Genomic DNA, 25,926 nt, shown 5'->3' with positions numbered 1-25,926 from the left:
CATGAAATTTTCAGGCAAATTAATGGAACTAGAAAACCTCATTGTGAGTGAGGTAAACTAGACCGAGAAATACAAACATGGAATGTACCCATTCATAAGTGGATATTAGCCATAAAGGATAATTATACTATAATCCAAAGACTCAGAAACAATAAATAACAAGGAAGGCTCAAGGGAGGACACATGAGTCTCCCTGGAAGGGAAGATAGAGATAGAATAGATAACACAGGGGTGGGTCTGGGGTTGGGTGGCATGGGAGCAGAAGGGATCAGGTAGGGAAAGGATAGAGGGTGAGAGTACTGGGAGAGACAACTAGAATTGGTGTGGGGTGAAGGAAGCATCTCAGGGATAAACTAGAAACTTAGGGTAATAGAAACTCCAAGTAATCCATGAGGGTGACAAAACATAAGACTCCTAGCAATGGTGGATATGGACCCTGAACTGGCTATCTCCTGTAGGCAGACAAGATTTCAATTTGAGCCACAAATTGAAACCTAGCCACAAAACCTTTGACCTACAATTTGTCCAGCTTACAAGATGTACTGGGTAAAGATGGTGCAGAAATTATGGGAATGGTCAAACAATGACTGGTCCAGATTGAGTTCTGTGCTTCAAGAGAGGACCCACTTCTGACTACCTAGAGGGGCAACCACCTAAGCTTGGATAGCCCCAAGACTCAGGATAGAACCAAACAGGACCAACAATAATAACAATGATGGTGATGGTGATGACGATGATGATGATGGTGGTGGTGGTGGTAGTGGTGGTGGTGGTGGTGGTGGTGGTGGTGGTGGTGGTGAAAGTCAATGAAATGATGCCTAATGATACTCTGCCACAGTGATAGGCAGGAGCCTAGCATAATCAGAGTCTTCACTCAGAAACTCATGGAAACAGATGCAGAAACCCACAGCTAAATATTAGATAGAGCTCGGAGCTTGGGGAATCCTATTGATAAGGGGCAGGAAAGAATGTAGGAGCCAGAGGGGAAAGGACATCAAAGAAAACCCACAGAATCAACTAACTTATGATGCTCAAAGGGGCTCGCAGAGACTGAACCAACAATCAAGGAGTTTGTATACATCTTCCCTAGGCCCTCTGCTTAAAATTTACAGTTGTATAGCTTGGTTTTCTTATGCGACGGCTAACAGTGGAAGCAGGGGCCGTGTCTGGCTCTTTTTCCTTTTTTTGGATGTTGTGGTATAGAGCTCACTCCTATCACTATCTTATCAGGGCCAGAATTATAGGATTGTCTGTGAGCTATCAGATATGCCTTACCATGTGAAGTGTACTTTCCCATTTCTCCCTAGATCTGGCCAAGTGATTGACAGTGATCAGTGATATCTGAAAAATCCTGGCTCATATACCTTTCACACAGTTTTAAGTTTTATTATATCAGAGTCTGGAGACTCTGATTCCTATTATGGATAAACCATACACCCAGTAGCTCTTAAATTCTGTTTCCTGGAGTGAGAAATGAATATGAGAAGATGTCTATGAGCTAGAATGGGAACTCTCTTCATTCTACTAGCTTGTCTCATCCAGCCTTAACATGAGGGAGGTACCCAGTCTTATTGCAACTTCATCTGTTATCCTTGGTTGATATGCATAAAAGGCCTGTACTTTTCTGAAGCGAAAGTGAGGAGTTGTAGATAGGATGGGGCTATGGGAACTGAGAGGAAAAGGGGTTTGGGTAACATAGTTTCAATGTAATATATGAAAGAAAAATAAATAATGAAAAGAAGAAACTAAGATTTCATTTTGACCATCGGAATGGGCATTAACAAGAATATAATAACAAGAATACAAATGACAACATGTGCTTCCATGAATATCTGGAAAAGGGAACCTTTATGAACTGTTGGTAGAAGTGTAAACTAGTACATACACTTTGTAAGTAAGTATAAAGGTTTATAGAAATTAGAAATAAAACTGCTATGTGATCCACCCTTACCATAACTCCTGGGTGTATACCCAAATGCTTTATATCTTACTATCGAAATAGATGCAGATTCATGGTCATTGTCACTTCATTCATAAAAGCTAGGAAATGGAACTAATACAGATGCCCATCAACAAGTGAGTAGACAGTGAAAAGTCACAGATATACACAACAAAATATTGCACAGCTGTGAAGAGAATTGAAATAATTAAGCTTACAAGTAAATAGAGGAAATGGGAAAACATCCTATCAAGTGAGGTCACCCAGGCCCCAAAAGATAAATGTCACATATTCTTTCTCACATGCAGGTGTTACTTTCACTTTCTTTGCTTAGACCAAAGTACATGTGGAGACTAGAAGTGGGCCAGTGTGGGAGCAGATGCATCTATGAAGGAGTGATAGTAAAATATAGGTGAAATAAAAGTAGAGGTGAGGAATTCTGAGTACAAAAGGACCAAGCAGACAGAGGAGTGGTAGAGATAGGAAAATTGGGGGAGGGGGAAATAAGGGCTAACTGAAATGAAGGACTGAAGAACCTTTACATAAAGGAGCTACATTGGAACCTATGATATTGGAACACAAGTAAAAATATTAAGAAGCAGGATAAGAAATCACGTATGGTATAAAAAACATTAAGAACGAGTAACATTGGGAGTGAATAGAGTAAGTAGGGACTAGGACAGAGGCTGGGGAAAGAAGGGTGAGGAGATTAGTCTAAGATAAAACATGCATGAAAAGGTTTATCGAATCCCACTAGTTTGTAAGCTAATTAAAATATAATTTGAAAAAATAGCTGGACAGGTATATCTTGAGTGAACAGTGTTGCTTGCAGAAAATATGAGCTATTAAACAAAAATCTTAGTAGCAGCCATGGTTTGCCTCATGAAGTATAAATTATTGATCACCTTGGCCCCAGAGTTACCACAAACAGTACACTCTATTCCTACCATTGGCCTTTCCTTCCCACCGTCACTGGATGATGAGACCCTATTGCTAAAGGCAGTATGTACTTTTTGGCTAGTCTTCTAGAATTCAATCTTGAAAATACAAGGAAGCTTTCACCCTGCTGGATAACGTTCAGTCTGAAGGTAACATAAAGGCTATGAAAGGAGAAAAGCTAGTGATAAACTTACCCAGGGCTAGACATGATGTACTATAATACCAAGATACTAGGAAAAATGTGTCCACAGATGCAATAGTGACAAGACCTCTTGCTTCTTGCTTAACTGCCCTAACTTTAGCAGTTAAATGATCATGCTGTTAAACTGCTACCTCAATAATTATGCTACAGATCTGTGGTGTTCCCAACCTTGGTCAGAAAAGCTTCTTTTAGTAGTGATGGATAGTAGTTAATACAACTCTATAGATTAGAAGAGGAAGTAGAGATAAAGGAAGTAGAGATAAAATTTGATTGTGTAGAAATATGTGTTAAATGCAATTAAAGTAGAAAACCCCTAATCTATAGAAAGATTGTCATAATTTTTCCATTTATGTCCTATATGGTGTGATCTTACAGGTACACTCACAATAACAACAAAAACAGCCACAATAACAAACTAGTATCTATTTCTCAAGTTCCTTGATTCTAGACATGGCTATATGATTTCTTTTATTCAATGGGACATTATCAACTTAGGCATTAGCAGAGGCTTGAAAAGACTTTGCACATTGGATATTGACCTCCTCAGCAACTGAGAACTCTGAAATTGCCACCTTTTGAAAGATATGGGCTACTCTACTGCATGGTGTATATTCCTGCTGCCCTGCTAATCTTAAAATAGGTATCCTAAGTCATCTAAGGTCATCCATCTCCATCAAGACACAAATAAACTGGGAGAACACCTAAACCAGTCAGACCATAGAACTACTCAGTCCACTAAGATACACAGAATCAGAAGAAATAATAAATATTTATTATTATATTATATAATTATATATCATATATGTTCTATGATATATAATCATATATAATCTTATATATTATTATATAATTGTAAATATTTAAACCATTAAAAAGTACAACACAATGTCATTTTATGTGGAATTTAAAAGAGAAAGAAGATTGGTGATTGAGGAAGGACAGTACAGAAGAATTTAGGATGATACTAATAAAATAATATAGAACTTCAAGTAAATAAAATTTATTTAATAAGTTTATTATAAAATATGGCAGATTTATTTTTAAAAGAGCTGAGATTTTTAGTTGTTCTGCCATAGAACAGTATGTGTTAAGTAACTCAGTTTACCCATTACATAATATATTTGTACTTGAAAACATATTGCAAAGAATAAAAACAGTGTGTTCATCAGGGTTTTTTTATTGCTGCCATGAAACACTGTGACCAGAAAGCAAGTTAGGGAGGAAAGCTATTAGGCTTACACCTCCATCCCTGGAGGAAGTCAGGACAAGAACTCAAGCAGGTTTCCTTGAAGTCAGGAGCTGATGCAGATACCATTGAGGAGTGCTGCTGGCTAGGCTGTTCCCCATTGCTTGCTCATCCTGCTTTCTTATATAACCCAAAACTACCAACTCAGAGATGATACCGCCCCACCATGAGGTGGGTCCTCACCCATTGATCGCTGAGAGAATGACTTACAGCTGGATCTCATGGAGGCATATCATCAACTGAGGCTTCTTCCTTTATGAGTTGTATCAAGTTGACTCACAAAGTGAAACAATACAAAAATATAGTACTTTTTTAGGTTGAAAATAGTCATAGTAAGTCAGGCATGGTGGCACTTGCTTTAATCCTAACACTCAGATGCAGAGGCAAAAAAATCTTTCCATTTTAAGCCAGCCTGGTCTTTGGAGCAAGTTCAGGATAAGCAGGACTACACAGAGAAGCCCTACCTTGAAAAATCAAACAAATTTTATTTATAATAAAATAAGCACACTTTATAGTTAATTTCAACCATTTATTGCAACTGGTATTAATAGCAATTATAGTAATAACTATTTATTCAATTTTGAAGAACTGTGCTCTCTTTGGTTGACTGGTTTCCAAATAACATTTATTAATTTAGTTTTTGACTGCTAAAGATCTTGGAGGGATAACATACACTTTTAGCCATAAGTCACTTCAAACCTTTAAGAAAGGGAGAAGGAAGAAAATATTCATTTATCTCACTCTAACTGGTTTTACAGATTATGAGAAATAATTATTCAATTTCTTATCAGTGCTTTAGGAAAATGATTTCTCCAGACTTGCAGCTCTGACATCAAACTTATGAACACTAAAAGGAATCTTCTAGGCTGACATGTTCTCTTGAAGCCTGTGATGAAATGTCAGTACTTGTATCAACTCCCATGGAATTCTTCAGACATAATTTTTCTCTAATGATATCCAGCCCCAAAATCTCATTTAGTTCTTCAAATTGTACAAGCTGGCTTGGAAATGTTAGAACAATTACTTTCTGTCAGCAATTGTTTATGGTGTAAAAAGAGAAATGAGCTCATCCATACCTTTATCAGTAATGAAGACACAATTTTAAATTAATTAGAAATATCTGCCATAACCAAGGGCTATACTATGTACATTATTTGGAATTCCATTTGTCTTACTCAATGATATGGGAAAACACTTTCTTTCAGAATAAGTATGTTGTCACTATTATTCTAAAAGTTTTTCTAAGAAAGATTTGATCTAGTTTTTATTTGTTTTACTTTTCAGAGATTACAATTATAAAATTTTTCCTTCCCTTCCCTCCTTCCAAATCCTCCAATATAACCTCTCTCTCTCTCTCTCTCTCTCTCTCTCTCTCTCTCTCTCTCTCTCTCTTTATCTCTCTCTTTTTCTTTCAAATTTATGGCTTCTTTTTTATTAATTTTTATTACAGACATATAAGTATATGTAACACACACATGCTCAGTCTATATGATGTTACTTGTATATTTTCAGAGCTAACCATTTGGTATCAGGTAACCAGTTAGTATGCTTGTCCCTAGGAAGACTATTTCTCCCCCTCCCAGGATTCCTTGATTGCCTACAGTTCTTTGTGTCAGCATCAGGCATCATGGGATTTTCGATGTTGACTTTGGCACATCTATTGTTATCATCTTTGTCCAGTTCATGTTTATGCAGTTATGTTGCTGAAACTTTATGTGTATAGCTGATGACATTACTAGGAGACACAATCTCACAGCAAACTCCCTGATCTTAGGAGTCTTACTATTATTCTGTCTCCTCTTCTGCAATGTTCCCTGAGTCTTAAGAGTATTTTATACATCTATCCACTGGGGCTGAGCTTTACAACTCTGCACATTGATTGCTTGTGGTTTTCTGTAATGGTCTCCTACTGTTGAACAGAGAAATTTCCCTAATGAGATATGAAGGTTACACTAACCTGTGGGTATAGTGACAAATATTTCTAAATCTTGTTGGGATATTATATTGGTAGATTAACTTTAAAATGCTAGTAAAGTGATGCTTGTAGGTTATCTTCCAATATCCATGAATTCACTAGCATTGAGAGTGAGAGCAATGGGGGAGGGAAGGAGACAGAGAGGGAAGAACATAGAGAGAAGGAAAGCATGGGGTGAGAGGTGAGAGTGGACAGGCTAGAGAGGAGGTAGCTGAAATAACAGGGAATACAATTCCTTCTAGGAGAAGGAATAGTTGGGTGGGAGGGAAGCCATGAGCTGGGTGTCTTTAGGTCAGGGAAAAATGAGAAAAGATAGTATACTTTTCTGATTTTCTCTGTTCTCCCTCTCATATCTATAATTAAAAAAAAAAAAAACTTCTCCTTAACTGTACTAAGAGGTGGTCGCGTTTAGTTAATACACTTTGCTTTTGGTTTGGTAAAAACTAGTTAGTAAGTTAAATGGTTCCTAAAGGTTTCAGTTCTGAGTCACAAGTTTAAAGTAGATTCAGAGGAGGACAGGAATGGCTGGCTACTTACCAATCAGTGGGCTAAATGCATTATTAGACTCTGAGTCTGATGTATAACAAGTCAACAACCTGGACTTTGAAATGTAAGAAAGGTACTTGTGACAATGAGGAGGCCAGCATTGTTTTGATACGCTAATAGGCACCACAGAGACCCTTTGTCCCATTTGTCTTTTGGAATTTGGGGAAACTGAGATTACTTTTAAAACTCACACAAAGTGAATCAGCAGATAGTATCACTTGTTTCTTGGTCATGGTGTTTTGTCACAGCAATAGAAACCATAATTAAGACACAAATCTAAGGCAGCCATTTCCCCATTTTGACATGGCCCACCTGCTTGATGTTTCTACCAATGTATTTCAAAGGTAATATTTCTTTGGTTATGTAGCTATGAGACGTTCAGGAAACTGTTTGAATGTAGAGAGATGATATGTGACGTAACCTGAATCTGTCTTCCAAAGATGTGGTCCTGTCTTAGTTAGGGTTTTATTGGTATGAAGAGACACCATGACCAAGGAAACTTTTAGTTTCACAGGTTCTGTCCATTATGATCATGACAGGAAGCATGGCAGCCTGCAGGAAGACATGGTACAGGAGAAGGAGCTGAGAATTTTACATCCTGATCTGAAGGCAATTCTCTTCCATACTGGGTATAGATTGAGCTTATATATGAGATCTCAAAGCACACCTCTACAGTGACACAATTCCTCCAACAAAGCCACAGTCCAAGAAGGCCACACCTCCTAAAAATGTCACTCTCTATGACCCAAGCATCCAAACACATGAATCTATGGGGGACATAAGTAGACTTTGATTTTTTTAGAACCTATGTCAATAAGGTTTTTAAACACTTCAACTTTCGTTCTAGCCCACCACCCACCAGAGTCAGTGTAAAAGAAAGGTTAATCGAAAATGAGGTTTGTGGACCTGTTTAAAAATAGTTCTTTGACAATCTTAATTGTCAGTAGTCCAGTCCTCTAGCAAAACACCAACAGGAATCAGCATCAGCAGTTTGATCCAGAAGAAACCATGAGGCTCAGCCACTTGTCCTGAGTCCATGGAAGTGGCAAGCAGCCACTGGAATATCACAAGTTCTTTGGTGAGTTACTCTCTTGAGGTCATAACAAGTGAAGATCAGAAATTCAATGTAAGACAAACCAATACAAGAGTACTGTCAGCAAATCTAGCAAGACGGAACAAGGCAAACCAGTACCAGAGCCTCCTCCCACTGTGTATGGGGTCATGTTCTTTCTAAACATCATATGTTCTCTTATGTATCTGCTTTAGCAAAACATCGTCTCAACTATGTCTGCTTCAGCAAAACATTCTTTCCTGTATCTGTTTTAAAATGTTCTTTCATGTGTCTGCTTCAGCAGAATATCTTTTCACCTGTCTGCCCCAAGGAAACATCATATAACATCATTGACTTTCCAAAGAAACCAGAAATTCCCACTTCAGACATACCTATTCTAACCACCACAGTCCCTGATGTTTCTCTCCATAAAAAAGTCACAGAAGCAGCAGGAGGGGGGGGGGGCAGAATAGGGAGTTCCTAGGGGGGTGGAAATGGGGAAAGGGGATAACATCTGAAATGTACATAAGTAGAATATCCAATAAAAAATACATTAAAAAGTCTTTTCTAACCTTTGTGGTTAAAGCTGTGTTTTGTTAGACTGACTCATCACTAATGGCCACAAGGTGACTAAAGGACAAGAGCATCATGTCTTCAATGTCATTTAACTTCTGTCTTCATTACTTTGGATAATGTTTGCTGTAGCATGTAAGCATGTTCAGCTCTCAAGGACTGTGTATATAACTAACCTTCTCCTGCTCTCAAGGACTGTGTATATAACTAACCTTCTCCTCCAATCATGACGGAAGTTAGCAAAGTATCAATAATGGAGACATATTACTCTTACCATTTTACAATACCCTGTTCCAGTTACATTATATGAATATGATTTAATCACAGATGTGAAATATGGGGCTGCTTCAGTTTGTTTACTATCATTAACTATGATTGTCTCGTGTTCTTGGGTGGGGGGTGTCCTTTTTGTCTGCTACAAATAGTTTAATTCGGTGGAGTCTGGGGAGGGAATAAATGCCAGAGCCCAGAGAGGGACACAGACACTTAGAAGGCACCTGTTGCTCCCCTAGTTGCTCTTATTTTGTTTTGTCAAGTGTTTGTGAGCAAATTGATGAGAACCTGGAGGTATCTTGACTACAAAGATTGGACTTGCCCTAAGTAACCTGATGATTATAATTAGCTGAAAGTAGTCTAAAGAGATCTATGTTCCCGTTCTTCTCTAACCTTCTTTCTCTTCTACATATTGTTGGGGGTTTGGAAAGGATTAGGGTGAAATAAGGATTAGAAAGGAGGTATAGGTTTTATAAGAACTCAATAAAATAGTTTTTAAAATACACCAACATTACTCAGGTAAACATGACCTAAGATATGAGACAGTATGTACTGGACCTCAACTTCACCAACGCTCTTTAGTGATGGAAACAACTCTGCTCCCTTCTCCAATTTCTTCTCTGTTTAAACCTAAAGCCCACGTCACTAGCAGTACAACCCACATTAAACAGCAGGAACAGCTGGTACCAGTGCTTCTCTGGTCTGCCTGGATACCTGAGTTACTTTATATGGATGGATAACTCCTCTTTCTTTTTAGGTACGCTAACTAGCATTTCCTCCTCTTCTTCCCTCAAGGTCTTATTCCGTATATGATTCTGAAAGGTGGAACTAAGGGGAGAGGACCAAAGTGAAAATGCAGCTATTTAGTGGAACACTGTGTCCAATCGCTTCCCCCGGAGGCTGAACTACCCACCAGAGAAACACTCCTTTCCAGTTACTCCCAGATGGGACACAATGATTCGAGAAGCTCTCCTGGGAAATACAGACTTCAGAATTCCAGTTATAAGCTCCATTCTCCATATCTTTAATTTTATTGGAGAAGATATTGTATTGTTTCAGTGGAAGGTATTTTCACTTGCTTCCCATATGGGACTCAGAGGGACTAGAGCAGTGTTACTAGCCTGTACACTTTGTCTTTTCCACAATCCTTTATCCATCAAGGAGAATCTACCACTTGGGTCATGTCCATATGTAGCTATACAGTTCCCCATAGTGATAATTTTGGCACATCTAGAACACCATGAAAATGTCTGGATATTTGAGATGTTTACAAGCAGGGAAAAAGAAGCTGGCTACTAGATGCTAGTGAGGAGAGGATATAGCCACTCAGTATCTTTAATGTGCAGATTGGCCTTCCTACCTAAAGAAACCACACAAAATATTTAGCAGCGACAGGGATAAGAAGTTCTGCTTCACACTCACAACATACCAGGACTTAATTTGTTTCCAACCCATGATTAGATTCTTGTGTTATTTCTCAGTTTAACTGCAACCCCTCCCTGTGGTGTCAGTCCTTTTGATTCATGCTGTTTGCGTTTCACAACTACTTTTGCCTGCCATAGATTGTTGGCAGTATCTGAACATATGATTGTGGCTGGCAGACTTTCAAATGTGAAAACCTTTAAAGAAAGGAACACATCTGACAAGTAGTGGGGGACACAAGCTTGAGAAACACACAGAGAAACCAAGTTGATGCTTTATTTGGAATACGTTGATGAGTGCATTAGTAATGTGTGCATACAGAAAGTTCTTTAAGAAACCTTCTGGCAGATGCTGGAGCCCTAGCCTCATGCCTTTTGATTGATCGGTCTTGAAGCATACTGGGCCTCCACCTCACTCTGTGGTTTCAAAGAGCTCATCTCAAAGAGGAACATAATCACACCAAAGAGTGACATAGTAGCTGTCAGGACCCCTATTGGGAATACAGCAGTATAGTGTTTCTTTATAAGAGCATCTTTCTTAACAGGAAAGCTGGGTGGAAAATCAAGTGTGGTTTGGCCATAAAGGTCTACAACATGGTCCCAGCTCACAGAAACAAATGTGCAGAGGCTGCTAATACACAAAGTTAAGGCAGAGATCTTGTACAAAAATATCTGTGCCTTAACAAATGAGTTTTTCATGTAGCCAATCTTAATGGCCATTGCACTGAAAATTAGGACTGCAGGTTTCAACAAAATGGCCCATATTATCAGTGTCTGTGCATACTGGAATTCAGGTAAAATGGTCCATGTAGAATTGATAGGGCTGTGCACCAGAATCTGAATCATAGACCCAGAGATGTTAAATGCTTAAGGGTAATAAGAGTCCCAGAGTTCAAAAAACACGAACTATAAAATCTTATTGTCAAATTCCCACAGATGCCAGCATTGGCTGCTTGCAAGGATTATTTCAAACACCAAAGATGTTAGGCTGCAAATGAGTCCACTCAGTCTGAAGATACATTTGTTTTCCACAGCAAACCTGAAGATGGAATTTAAGAGGCATAGAGTCAAGCCAGGAACACAAAGGAAGAGGGAAACAGAATGAGTTATGTTTTATAGACCACCAAGTGCTTATACCATGTCCCTGCTGTCTCAAATTTGTATTTATGTGGTCTATGTATGTATTGGGGTTCTACACACTGTAGGTAAAAATATAATAAGCTTAGAAGTTTACTAATGTGGCAGATGTAATTACTATAATTATGTAATATATGTCAAATACTAAAATGTTTGAACTTGTGGACTAGGAATTTCAATACTTGAAATTAAGAGTGAGATAAGACTTTGCAATATGATATATAAGATGATATTTATTGCAGCTTTGTTTGCAGTATATCAACATCATTAATAACTTAAAGCAATAAGCAAAGCAATACTCAAATTGTCATTTCTAAAGAATTATAGCAGAACATTTCATATCTATTACAAATTGAACTCTTCTATGGGACCTGCTGAAAGAAACCCATTTATGTCAAAATAATAATATCCTTGACATATATAAGTATGTTTGTGTATGTACTAAGAGAAATGTGAGCATAAGATTCATAAAAGGAACCCTAAGTAGATCAACTGGGTAGCATACACTATCATTCTTCTTTGTACATGTTTCTGAAATGTGCACTTTTCTGAAGAAAGCCAAACATATTTTTAAAAATAAAGCCACAGTATAAATGACCTTCAAAATCTATAGGTAACCAGGCTGGGAATATTGCAGTGGTACAGTGATTGCTTAACATGTGTAAGACCCTGAATTATTTTCTTTGTACACCATATCCAAAATCTATGTGTAACATAGGTAGAATCACAGAAATATCCTATTATTACCTATATCTTACTCAAATTTTCACATTTATATAATTGGCTTTCTTTCAGTGAAACAAAAAATATCCTGACAGAAGTCTTTGACACAAGCCTTGTACTCCATATTGACCCTATGAGACAACATCTTTGGTAATTTTCTTAGTTCAAATCTTTGGATATAGCTTTAATGCTCATGAAAATCTCATGTCCCGAGGAACTGCACTGTTATCTAGCAGAAAGGAATTACATCAGCAAGATGGGTTTGCACATTATGGTGGCTTGGTAACACCCCCGTCTCACCCCCTGTCCCCTGTCCCCTGTCCCCTGTCCCCTGTCCCCTGACCTTTGTCTCTTGTCCATGAGCTCCTCCTTGCCAAGGCAGATCTGAAGCAGTAGACTGCAGGAACAGTGTGGTTTGAAAAAAATTGTAAACAGGATAGGGATGTGTGTGTGTGTGTGTGTGTGTGTGTGTGTGTGTATGTATGTATGTATGCTCAGGAAGAGCACTAGCCTTGCAGGATTTAGTGCTGCCCATGTCTGAAAACCATTAAGTAGATATATATGTTTCATAAAGACCCAATTTGAAAGCCTCCATATAAATCGTTTTAAGTTTTCACCATTGTATGTTACAGGTGAGGAAATCTATTTAGAAGTCAACAGGATCATTGTAAATGATCTTAGTTACAGGAAATGTTGACAATAGAGGGAGTCATGAGAAGACAGGAAACACCACCTTGAGGACAAGAAGTTCTGTTAGGCAGATACATTAGCTCAAAACATCTTTCCAGTGCCCAGCTCTCACAAACCTTTCCATTACTCTCTTGTGCTTTATTTTGTTTGAGTCTCATTTAAACATTTCAGGGGTGTTAGCACATCTGATACTATTGACCACCCAATGATAGCCATACTATTATCTGTAGCTGCCTGCAGCTACGGGTTACCGGGTTCACCTGAGAGGAAGCCTGGGAATGAACGGGAATGGAGGGCAAGAGAAACATGGAACCAAGACAAAGTATTCTGATCAAGGCCCAAAGTTTAATATTTTGCTTTCACATATAAAGGGGAAGCCCCACCCCCAGAGTCTCTTCTCAGTTCAGCCCAGGGGCTGGGTAAGGAGATAGCAGTCTGGAAGGTATCAAGGCTAGCTCAGCAGGCAGTCAGTCCATTCTTCTTAGCTCGGTAGCAGACTCCAGGGCGCCGAGGCTGGCAAGGCAATGCCTCTCCTAGATCCTACTGTTGCTTGGTCTATTGAGGTAAATGACTTGCAGGCCTTCTCAGGCCTGGAGGAAAGACACAGTTCCCCCCTTAATTTTTTAAGATGGCAGTGCCAATATCTGGACGGGGCACAATATTCCATCCCATCTAGGGTCTCCAGTGGCTGGGTGACTGTGCTTGGCTTAGGTTGGCATTTATATTACTCCTATATTACCTATATATTTCCTATATTTAGGAAATCACATATAGCATATTGATGTATGCCTCTGCCTTAGGTTTACAGGAGCTAAAAATTACTCCTATAATTACCTGTCATTGAGGAAAACATACATAGCATAATGATGTATGCCTCTGTCTTAGGTTTATAGGAGCTCAAAACACTCTTACCCATCATTGACTAACCAGCCATCATTGGCTCACTCTTTAGACCAAGACCAAATTCAGACCAAAGGACCTGTGGGCAAGTATTAGATGCAGTTCTTCACAGTGATGTGTAACTGCCAGGATGATTAGTTGAGCTTGCTGAGAGCGATCCTGTGTGAGGGCAATCAATCTGCTTAAAATATAAGGTTCAAAGGTTAAAAGCAACATGATTATCCAAGCAATGTAGAAAATAAGGTTGGAAGTAGAAGTATTTCAGTATCTAATCCAACTGCTAATTAGCAGGGATCAGACACAAAGTCTGGCCACCAGGTGGGTGGCTTAGTAAAAATTACTTACTCTCCAGTAAGAGTGGAGACTGTTAAATCAGCTGGCTGACTTTGAGCCATCTTCATCATTAGAATCATAATTATTAGGCTCAAGATCTGTGTCCACTTGAGGACCAATCTTTTAGGCAGCCATCAGGCTCCATTCTCTTTTTCGGAAAAAATGTTGACTGACCCACGACCCCAAATTAAAACAGGATCAGGATCACACAAAGTATCAGTTAAGGGGTCTCTCCACAAGACCCTGGCAAATGAGCTAGATGTAACTGGATGCCAGTGGCGATCCGCTGCAGACTGACCTTTAGCATCAGCTTGCAAAAAATTTAAAACAAATAAAACAAAAGCAAGGTGTGCTTTTGGTGACCTTGTGGGGTATAATTCCCCCTTTCTAGTTTAAAAAAGCCATTTTTTAAGAATTACTTGTAAAACCAGGGAAGAAGCATCATTAACTGCTTTTTCCACACTCGGAGAGTTATGAAGATATTATTTTAAAGTTTCATAATCTCTCTTTCACAATTTCTTGTCCTTGAGGATAATAAGGAAATATCAGTAATATTAAATTGTCAACAAACATCTCAAATGTTTGACTGTAATTGCCAGTTCCATTATTTATCTTAGTCTGATATGGAACACCAAGTACAGGAAAATAATATAGGCAATAACTAATTATATTTTAGTTGCTTCTCTTGTTAAAGTAGTTGCAACTAAAAGGTCTAAAAGGTGTCAAGTCACATGTACATATTTTAATTTTTTTAAATCAAAAATGAGTAATATCTATTTGTCAAAATTGATTATGTATAAGTCCTCAAGGCTTAACACCATTATGAAAAAATTGAAGATATTGAGAACAAGATTTTGCAATTTAACTTGCACACTTTTTAGAAATGCCAAATTGTTGTCTTAAGCTATTACTCTTTAGATGTTGTAAAGAATAAGACTGTATGGCCAATTATTTTTGAAAGGCCTAGAATATGTCTAGTATATAAATCTGCTCTGGCATTGTCCTGGGGTTCAGACAATCAAATGAGCTTTTAAATGTCTTATAAAGTTACGAAATAGTACATGTTTCCTAAGTTGCATTTTTATAAATAAAATTTGAGAATTAGCTATATCTAAAGAAAGGAACAATTTTAAGCAATTATAAATCATGAGCCATATACTGGCTATGAGTATATAAATTGAAAGCTTGATTTCTCAGCATTTTAAATAGTGGCTACAACACATAATTTAATTATTTGTGTTGAAGCAATGGAAACTCAAGTAAATAAACATGTCATTTAATTACATATACTGTCTTCTCAATAGATGAGGCATCTGTAAATATAGTAAATATAGCAAACATCTTTTCTATGGGCTATATGCATAGTAAATTTTAGGAAATATAAAAACATGCATAGAGAAAAACTGTAACAAATGATCATCAAATTTGTCTAAAAAGTTTGCCATGTTATAGGCCAAATATCATTATTTGTCAATAACCGATTTAATTGTTATTTGGAATAAGGAATAAACCTTTTATCCAAAATGCTTTTAGGATTTTATCATATAATCTTGTATTAACAGAATTATAATTTTATAATAGGATGTTTAAATTTTATTTGTAAATGAAGAAAGATTAATCCACATTAATGGTTTCTTTTTCCAAAGGGCTGCTGTGGGCATATGAGTAGTAATAACACAAACAGCCAACAATTTATTATAGTCTATATAATTTATCTGTTGATAACTAACAGCTTACTTTATTTTCAGCAAAGCTATCTCTCCTTTATAGTTAATTGTCAAGGGGAATTAGGACTTGCATCCCCTTGAGCATATCAAACAGAGGTTTAAATCCTCCTATAGTAAGCTTAAGATGAGATTTTAGCCAGTTAATATCTCTTAACAACTTTTAAAAATTATTAAAGGCAAATCAAGATTAAAAGCAAACCATTTTCTTTTTGCATGTGCACTTACAAGCCAGAAGAGGGTGATAGATTCCACCACAAATGGTTGTGAGCCACCATGTGGTTGCTGGGAATTCAATTCTTATATTTTTAATTATAAGTCTAGCCTTTAATGGCTGAGCCATCTCTCTAGCCGCAACTATGTATTTTTATTAGAATTTTCTGTGGCACAATCTGTTTAAGATATAACTGAGGTCTCAAATATTGAAAATATACTGTCTTTGAATCTTTTCTGGAGCAACAAGTACTCCAAAATTTTTAAAGCTCGTTATATTGGATTAAAGGCTTGCAGAAAAACTCATTTAGAGAAATCCGCTAACAAAGTATCACACAATGAATAATATACACTAAAATATTTAAACTCTTAATTTTTGTACTAAAGCAATAACAATAATATATATATATATATATATATATATATATATATATATAAGCAATTAACCATTCTTTGAGGCAAACATTTCTAACAATTATCACTTCATGGGTTCTCAAAAATTACTAATAAATTTATTGAATGTAAACCTCCCACCTTTACCAGGAATATAAAGGGATGGTATAAAAACATCTTCTAGATCTATAATAATTCTATATGTATTTACTGGAATGGCAGCTGGAGTAGGCAAGTCAGGCTGTATAAATCTTAAGTTTGAACTTTCTTTTGGATTAATTCAATAACCAATTTTTTTTTTTTAGCTGAGTAAGAGTATCAGATAAAGGCCAAGTTGAAGGCAACCTTGTCCTCTAAATGTTGTTATATACATTAAAGGAACCAAAAGCATCTCATTTTTAACAACTTTGGAAGAAAGCGGACCCAAAGTAACCAAAACAAATTGAACAATTTTGTTGTTGTTGTTGGCAGGTAATGTCATGGAGGGAAGTAGGCATAATTTTAATGTCTGCAGCATAATCATAATTCTCAGCCCACAGACTGTTGTAAATATCAAATGTTCTTAATCTTGGCCTGTTCTCTGAGGCCTGGCTAGGCCTGTACTGCCCTGCAATGTTTTTTTAAATTTTAATATAACTCTACGTGCTGTATTTTTTTTTCTATAAACATGGGCAAATCAAAAAAATCTCAAACTCACAATTGAACTGCCAACTGCTGCTCTGCATATTAAAACTGCCTCTGAAAACCAAGTTAAACTAGACCAAGGGTTGGATCAATCAATTTTAATGATCTTTTGAACATTAAACATAGAACACCACAAAACATAGACCATCAATCATTCACACAATGAGACACGTGAACAAAAAACACACAATGAGACATGTGGACATTGACATGCTAAGGACAAGCAAACAAGACAGAATTATGGATACTACTCAGTGCTCTGCCCTTTTTGTTTTCAAATTTTTTAAAACCCCGTTCCTCTCGTCTGAGGCCACTCTTAGGCTTGCCCAATATTCTGCTATCCCCAACTCACTGTCACCTCCCTAGCTGAGTTTAGCATCGGGTCAATGCTCACTCAATTCTAGACCAGTATCCACCTTAAGCGCACTTTCTGTAAACACAGCCATAACTTAGCTAGCATCAGTGCTGTTCCTTGTTTATCTAGTGCTCCGGATACTCTACTTTTTCTTTCATTTTCCGTGGAGCTCCAGCACGACAGTGTTCCTCTGCTGGTCTTCTCATCTTAGGCCCCACAGTGAGGAGCCATTTTGTAGCCACTTGCAGCTACAGGTTACTGGGTTCAGCTGAGAGGAAGCCTGGGAATGAACGGGAATGGAGGGCAAGAGAAACGTGGGACCAAGACAAAGTATTCTGATCAAGGCCCAAAGTTTAATATTTTGCTTTCACATATAAAGGGGACCCCCCCCCCCCAGAGTCTCTTCTAGGTTCAGCCCAGGGGCTGGGTAAGGAGATAGCAGTCTGGAAGGTGTCAAGGCTAGCTCAGCAGGCAGTCCATTCTTCTTAGCTCCAAGACTCCAGGGTGCTGAGGCTGGCAAGGCAATGCCTCTGCTAGGTCCTACTGTTGCTTGGTCTATTGTGGTAAATGACTTGCAGACCTGCTCAGGCCTCGAGTAAGGGCACAATTATCCCCATTTAATAGACAGTCAAATAACACAGAAAAGCTAATTTATATAATCAGCATCAGGAAGTTTCACAGATGCAATGGACACTATAAAACCTTGAGACCTTGTAGCAATACCCTGGGCTACCAAGCACTTAGGATATTCAGCAGAATTTACACTCACCTAATCATATATCAAAGGCTTTCTCTGATCTACTGTGTCCTATGAAAGTGAACACAGTTAATGAAAAATATAAAATACTTGCCTCTTTGACTTCTGTAAGAAGTTCAACTGTTAGTAGCTGTCAACTGTTAAGATAAACTAACAAGGCTAAAACTTCTAATGTTTCCACGGCTACCAAGGCATAATTGTAGATTGTGAGCAATGGTGTTTCCTGTGAATAGATATATCCTTAAAGGACCAATGTGCTAAACCTCCCTGTGTGTGTGAGTCTTCAAAAAGTCTTCAAAAGAGAAATTTACTTTTCATGTCATATATCAAATAGCCACTGTAATATCTGATGGCCATAACAAAGAAAATTATTTTTAAAAGAGAAAAGAATTATTTACACAGTAGAAAGGGAAAAGTGATGTTCCACAATAAAAGCCAAGCATCTTTTTAGAGAGTTTGGGGATACCTGGCCTTCTATAAGTCTCTTGGACATAGACACAGATTAGTTATTAGAAGTTGTAATTGCTGAGCTCCTAGGAGATTTTGTTTTGATTACAAACAAGTCTTCCTCTTCTCTTTCTGTGTTTTACCTTAAACATGACTGTCTTAGTTCAGGTTTCTATTGCTGTGATAAAATGTCATGGCACAAAGTAACTTGAAGAGCAAAAAGTTTATTTCACTCATTCTTTCAAATCACAGTGCATCATCAAATAATAATCCAGATGTCTGGAGGCAAGAACTGAACAAAGCAGAAGCCATGGAAGAACATTGCTTTCTGGTCTTCTCCTTATAGCCTGCTCAACCTGCTTTTCACAACCATCCATAAGGCTCAGGTTTTGGCATTGCCCATAGTGTATACACAGTTTCTTTCAGTTGAAATGCCTAAAAAATATTGTCATTATTGTTACACTATTTTTTTATTTTAACATATGAATACTTTGCCAAACCCTTAAAGTCTTGCCTAATAAAACACATAGGTGATAATACCTTTACATATTTACTATCTATTATTTGTATAATAAAATATAAGTGTGAGGCAGTGTCATTATTTAATAGCCATCACTTAATCCCTGGTATAAGTATCAATGAAGCTTGAGAAATAAATACAGTAAGTGGAACAAAACCACATCGTTGATGGCAGGATTTTCATACTCCTAACTTCTTGAACAAAGAAACACATATATGGCAAATACCATGCCTATAGTTCATAAGTAAAATATTTTGTTTAATTCCCTAAATACCATTATTAATGAAACACTTAGATTTCTTTGTGCTAATGTATACAACTCAATGCATAATAAATAATGTCTGATCTAATACTCCTTAGTCTTTCAAAGTTTCATGTTACTATGAAATGTACATTGATCATACCCATGCACCACTATCTCTCTCCTCTCCTTCCCCAGTGTTCTCCATCTCGGTCCCACCATCAAAGCTTTACATCTTCTTTTTACTTTTTATTTTTATTCTTAATAAAGACCCAAGTCCAATTAGTGCTGCCCATATGCACATGGTTATATGACCATTCACTAGGGTATGAGCAACCTACCAAGGTCTGTGTCCCCACAGGGAAGTAAATATTCCAATCTCAATAGCCATCAACAATATAGCTCCTTGTATATGGGTGAGGCTGAGGGGTTTCCCTTCCACATTCCTGCTGAAATTTTGATTTACTTGATCTTGTGCAAATCTTGTGCCAGTAACCATAGATGCTATGTGTTGAGGTGTACAATAGCTGTGGCATGTTCAGAAGTCAGCATTACATAGCTCTACTTATCTGCAGGGTTTTACATTCTTTCTAAGCCCCCCTTTTGCAGATTTCCCTGTACCTGGGAGGTTGATATATTATGAGAAATCAATAGAAGTACAACTAAGCATATGATATGATACGATATATAATATGATATATGATATATGTGCATGAGTACAGAGTAGCAAAAATGAAGTATATATAAACTTATTTGCCTCTTGAATACTCAAAGTAATATTCTAGAAAGGAATAAAAGAGACTTCTAGTAACTGAGGTAGACCTTCTTCCAACTGGGAAGGCTGTTTTAGAGTTTACAGCTTTAAGAAGGTTTAATTGTTCACATGTATTGAGACTACCTGCTAAGACAACTAATAAAAATAATCTTTGGAAAGAAACAATGTTATTTGCCTCTGATATCTTCTTGCTGTCAGTACCAACTAAGAGATAGAAAGGCTTTAGCCACATGGCATAACTAAGCGTTAGGGTTTGGATGTGAAAGGACCCCAAGGGGTTCATGTATTTACATGTTTAGGTTACCAGCTGATAGGGTTGGTTTAGAAGGATGTAGAATCTCTGGGGAAGGAGGCATGGCTGGTGAAAGTGAGTCACTTGAAATAGGCCTTTGACTATTGTAACCCAATGCCACTTCCAGCTGACAATTTCTGCTTCTTGATCCATAAAAACTATGGGTAAACCATGCCACAAACTCCCATTGTAACAGATGGAGCCTTTCTTAGTCATGATAGACTAAGCCCTCTAAACTGTGAGCCAAAATAAATCTCTGCTCCCTTAAATTGCTTCTGTCATGTATTTGATCACATCACCAAGAAAAGTAATCAAAACAAATTTCCAATAAATAGATTTGCTATCAGGGCAAAATTGAAACACTGGAGTGGTTACAATTGTTTCTTTGTGAGGTACTGCAGCATCACAAGTGCTGGATATGTGGTACTGCAGCATCACCAGTGCTGCGAATGTTTACTAGTGATATTTGAAAATGTTCTAGATAATTCACTTATGGTATTCTGCACCACTGTTCTATGTATATTTTAATACACTTTGAAAAAGAATTGTCTATTGTGGTTCACTCTGCATACATTTTTCTGTCCTGGAAACTCTCATTCTTTTCTTTATTTTATGTGGTTTATAAACAACATGAAACACTGTCTCTGTAGATGCTCAGTAAATTTGTGCTGTAGTCTGAGAAGAACTTCAACATTAAATATATTTACAAATTACTCTAAAACTGAAGAATGTATATTTTGTGCTACATTTTCAAAACTTTCTTTTTAAAAGCATTTACATGTTATGAAATGGGTCCAATGTTCAAATGATTCTGAAGTGATTCCAGTTTTTTTTCGGGGGGAGGCAGATTTGGAAAGGCTTTCAGCATGTTTCAGAACCTTAGGTTCACTGGTATCATTGTCACAGTTTATAATGATCTGAGTGGAAGAACACCTTGATAGGCATTTCTAGTTGATGGAGAAACCTAAAAAATTGACTTGCTGGGGCTTATTACAGTTCTTTTTCATTGAAGTAACTGGAATTTGCCCTACTGCCCTTTATATTTTAAAGGCTGTAATCATCTCACATAAAGTTAGTTCTTGGTATTCAGAATTCTTTGCCTCTTTTTGCTCCCTATGGGCAATTCTGTGTGTGTGTGTGTGTGTGAGAGAGAGAGAGAGAGAGAGAGAGAGAGAGAGAGAGAGAGAGAGAGAGAGAGAGAGAGAAGAGGAGAGGAGGAGGAGGAGGAGAAGAAGAAGAAAAAGAAGAAGAAGAAGAAGAAGAAGAAGAAGAAGAAGAAGAAGAAGAAGAAGAAGAAGAAGAAGAAGAAGAAGAAGAAGAAGAAGAAGTTGTTTTTAAATTCTTCCAAGATGAGTGAAGTTGACCCTGGGTTTGAATAAAAGAGACATCTCTTAGGTGCCTGGTGACAATTTTAGTCCTTCTAAAGATCCTGTTTTACTGCCTAAGGCTAAAAAGGAACTGTAACGTTCAGCTGTCCAGCAGGGTTTGATGTCTCTACTAAATAAAAGCTTGTATTTTGGATTTAGACTAAATGCTCCTGTCATTCATGAGGATGCTGCAAGGCTGCAAATTTTCTTATACAGTTGCAACAAAGACAGGATGTATTTGAATGAAAGAAGAATAAAATGAATAAAATATAGAATAATATTTTTCTCAAAGATATTTCTTATAGATTTGATTTCCATAGACGTCTGAGGTTAGTTTTTAAAAGATTTTTCAAAATTTATAACATCTCAGAAGAGTTTCAGCTGCATACATATTTATTTGTTTCTTTCAATGTAAACAATTTACATACATCAATCCTCCCATAAATCATGGTTCAATTTAGAAACACGTATTTTTATTGATGTATGTGTGCAATTTGACTGCATGCATGTCTGTGCACATGCACATACCATAACCACAGACACAAGAAAATGGTGTCAGCTCCTCAGTCACTGAATTTTCAGCCTCCGTTTCCGTTTTGTGCTGGGATTTGGACCTGGGTCCTCTGTAAGACTAACCAGTGCTTTTAATTATTGAGCCATTTCTTCAGCCTCCACATCTGATTATTCATATTTTTTACAATGAAAAATTATTATTTGGATTATGGAACTAAGTGTCAAGCATATTCTTCATGTTGTAACTTTCAAAAAGAAGAATTTGCACCAATATGCAATGTTTTTTCTCTTCAACCCTCCTAACCACTCTCTTTCTTCATCCGATTAATTGACTTTTAAGGAAAGTAAGGGAAGACCATGGCTCTAACATTTTCCCACCATCTTGCTTGCAATTAGTGATGCTTGCTAAGAGAGGTAGTGGGCTCCCTTTCATTGTTTTTAATTCCTCTAAAAATCTGAGCTGTTCTCTAGTTCCATGAACAAGAAATTTCATCAGTGAGCCTCACTAACTGTGAAACTCGATGGGTAATTTTAGGGAAACCCAGCCTAATTATGGCTTTTATTATACATTATCAGTTATGTTGGGGTTCTCAAGTCAGAGATTACATTATCATTTCATTTAGTCAGTAGTCTGGTAACCATGATCTTGGCAAAGCATTAGAACAAGTTCGATATGAGTTTAGAAAACACCGTCAGGTAACAACTGCTTGAAAGTAAGTTCACAGAAAAATTCTAGCCAAAGGTGGCATATCATGCTAACAAGTTGTATTTAGCTAACTTAGTAGAAAAAAAAAACAAATTTAAAACAGGGTTTGGTGGTGAAAGCCCCTGTGAGATAGAGGCAGGAGGATCAAGAATTGTCTTCCTTGTCTACAAAGCAAATCTGAGGCTACTCTGGGGGACATGAGACCAGGTCTCAACAAAACAAACAAGAAAACCAGAAGGAGGCCAGTTACACAGTTCAATTATGAAAATTCTTGCTATGGAAACATAAGTATCTGAGCATGAGTTTCACTTTGAGTTTGAGTTCCATTGGAACCCAGAGTAGAAGGAAAGACTTATCTTGCAAAATGTCCTCTGAACTACACACACACACACACACACACACACACACACACACTGACAACAATAATGAATATTTAAAAATTTGAAAACATACAGAAGTAAAGAAGAAAAGGAAGGTAGAAAGGAAGGAAGTGGGAAAAAATAGAATTGTTTGATACTATAAAAATCACAGTTGTTTTAGGAATCTCCTCTTTTACTCAGAGCAGGGGATTGTATCTCAAAATAGTCAGAACCCTTCAACATTTGAAAATATAGTCTGAAGCCAAAGTAGCTCTATGCTGAACTAAGTCCTGAGCTCCTTCACCTTGACACGTGATTTAGTGGTTTCTCTTGTCACTTCCTATTCACCCTCTTTTCTTTTATTTCTTCTGGTGACTACACTCAGAATTCACTTCAAAAGACAAAGCATAGAGACTTAGTACCAGTTTCTGGAACACTGGCAGGATCTGGCCCTAAGGTCAGCACATTGAAGCACTGATTAGAAAGGTAGTAGGCAGCACTTGCTACAGCTCCTCCACTGGGAAGGCCTTGACAGCTTGGTGACCCTGTCACTCTCCACACACCCTCCTTCAGCTACCTCTTGTGGTGGCTGTCTGAACAAAACATCACATCCGTAGTGTTTGCTGCAGGATCCCAGCCAAGGAAGACATAACAGGACAATAGACACACAATCTGATAACCTTGTTAGCTCAAATCAAAGCTCCCAACAAGTAGGAGATGTTATTGAAGTGGAATAAAACCATTGTGATATTTGGGTGTGTTGACGTGGTTTCTCAGATATTTTTCCCTTTAGAAAAAAAAATGTAGCATTTCTTGTCCCTTTATTTAAGATTAAAACCAGTCACAAGGACACAAAACAAAATAACATGTACAAGGTTAAGGTTAACTTTAAAAGAATACAAATGGAGAGCGATGTACAAAGTTCATAATTTTCTTGTAATGGGAAAATAGCACAAAACTACTTGCTTTGTGATGTGAAATCTCTGGGAAATGTGGTAAATATGGAATAATCTTTATCCCGAGAAAGTTGAGTATGTTATTTAATTTGAGAAAACGATAACAAGTAATGAACTCATTTCAGACAGCAGGCCAAGGATGATCAAGGTCTTTCTATTTTCTGTTTTATTTACTTCACATTACAGGATATTATTTCAACACAGAGAGGGTTTGCCAGGGTTGATTTTGGCCTCTTATTGTCTCCATCACATGCACTTCAAGCTTTAGAAAACATTTCAGCTGTTGAAAATATCACTTTAACCTTCTTATCTCCCTACTTTTACAAAAGACATTAACATTTGCTCCAGAACTAGTGCTGAAAATAGAGTGTCTACACAGAACTGCAATCCACTGCCTCCCACCTTCAGCTTCCAAGCTGTGCCATTTAGGAAGTCTTGGAGGAACTAGCATAACTTTGAAGTCCTGACTTGCCAATGGTCTCTCCATGACATGGATAATGGTTCCCATGCCTCAATTTTATCTTCAGCAACACAGAACAAAATAATAAATTAATTCATAAAATTGTATTGGAGGCATTTGGAAATGTCTCTTTTGTATTTTATGTCATTTTAGAGTTAAAACTTGTGAGATTTTCTGACTTTTCGTGGGCTCTGATTTACCTTTTACTCTTGTATTTCCTCAAAAGATTAATGTATCATAGATGAATCTACACCTGCTTTGTTCTTTGAATGTGGTTAAGAAATATTATTGTGAACATTGTATTCAGCTACATTTCACTACTTTGCTGACTGGCAGTCAAAGTAACAATTTAGTTTGTGTGTACATGTGCTTGCAATATATACCTTTTTACAAGTAAGCCCTTCTTTCGTAAGAGCTGGAAAGTTTCAGTGATAAATATAAACATGCTTTCCTTTAGTAATCTGTATTTGTAAGGTATGATAAAAGTAGCTCTTTTCCAATTAAATATGATGTAGAATATTTGAAAATAAAAAGACTCTGCATTTCTTACTCTCTTATCTCTGTAATGACCTGAAACTGAAGAAAAAAAAAACTTAGAAATAAAATTTGGAGAATAAACTGCCCTCAGAAATCACAGGTTATTAAATGAAAATCCCACGCCAAAGGCTCTATATCTCCTAAGAATAAATGATAATGGGGTTCTCAGCTCCCCCCCCAAATAATACAGACATTGTCACTGCCCACCAGAACTAGATGGCAAGACCTTATCTCTGAAGACATCAAATGTTCTGGTGACAGGACATGGAGAAATTAATGTAGAACTGGACTGGAAGTTTCCTACCTACTGGACAGCCCTAATTACACTACAGGAGGAATGCATCATCAACAGTCTTACTCAGCTGTAGAGCCTGTGTACAGCAATAATGACCAGTCACACAAGATGTGCCTACTGGAGCAATAGTAGCTTCACCATTAAGGAAATATACAATTGCTTTCTGATTGGGTCTGGGGCCCACTCTACATCTGGTACTGTAAGCCTGGTTAAAAGTTCATGACTCAGAAGCTCATAGGCCCTGGTATAGAAGGCACACTTTATTTTTTAAATTTTTTGGTAAATGGATATGATATATTCATCAAAATGTCTTCTAAATAATTGTATTTATGTCCATAGATTAGTGCTGCTGTCAGCTTTGGTCAGAAAAACTGCTTTTTTTGC

At 37.3% G+C, this 25,926-nt stretch overlaps 1 pseudogene; it reads right to left on the bottom strand.

Annotated features, from left to right (window-relative positions):
- Positions 1 to 10,531: 10,531 nt before the first annotated feature.
- Positions 10,532 to 24,758, bottom strand: LOC117694919 (uncharacterized; annotated as a pseudogene).
- Positions 24,759 to 25,926: the final 1,168 nt, after the last annotated feature.

This window comes from Arvicanthis niloticus, chromosome X, assembly GCF_011762505.2.
Source record: "Arvicanthis niloticus isolate mArvNil1 chromosome X, mArvNil1.pat.X, whole genome shotgun sequence".
NCBI classification, from domain to species: Eukaryota; Metazoa; Chordata; class Mammalia; order Rodentia; family Muridae; genus Arvicanthis; species Arvicanthis niloticus.
The sequence above is the reverse complement of the archived record's forward strand: the minus strand, read 5'-3'. Positions and strand labels throughout refer to the sequence as shown.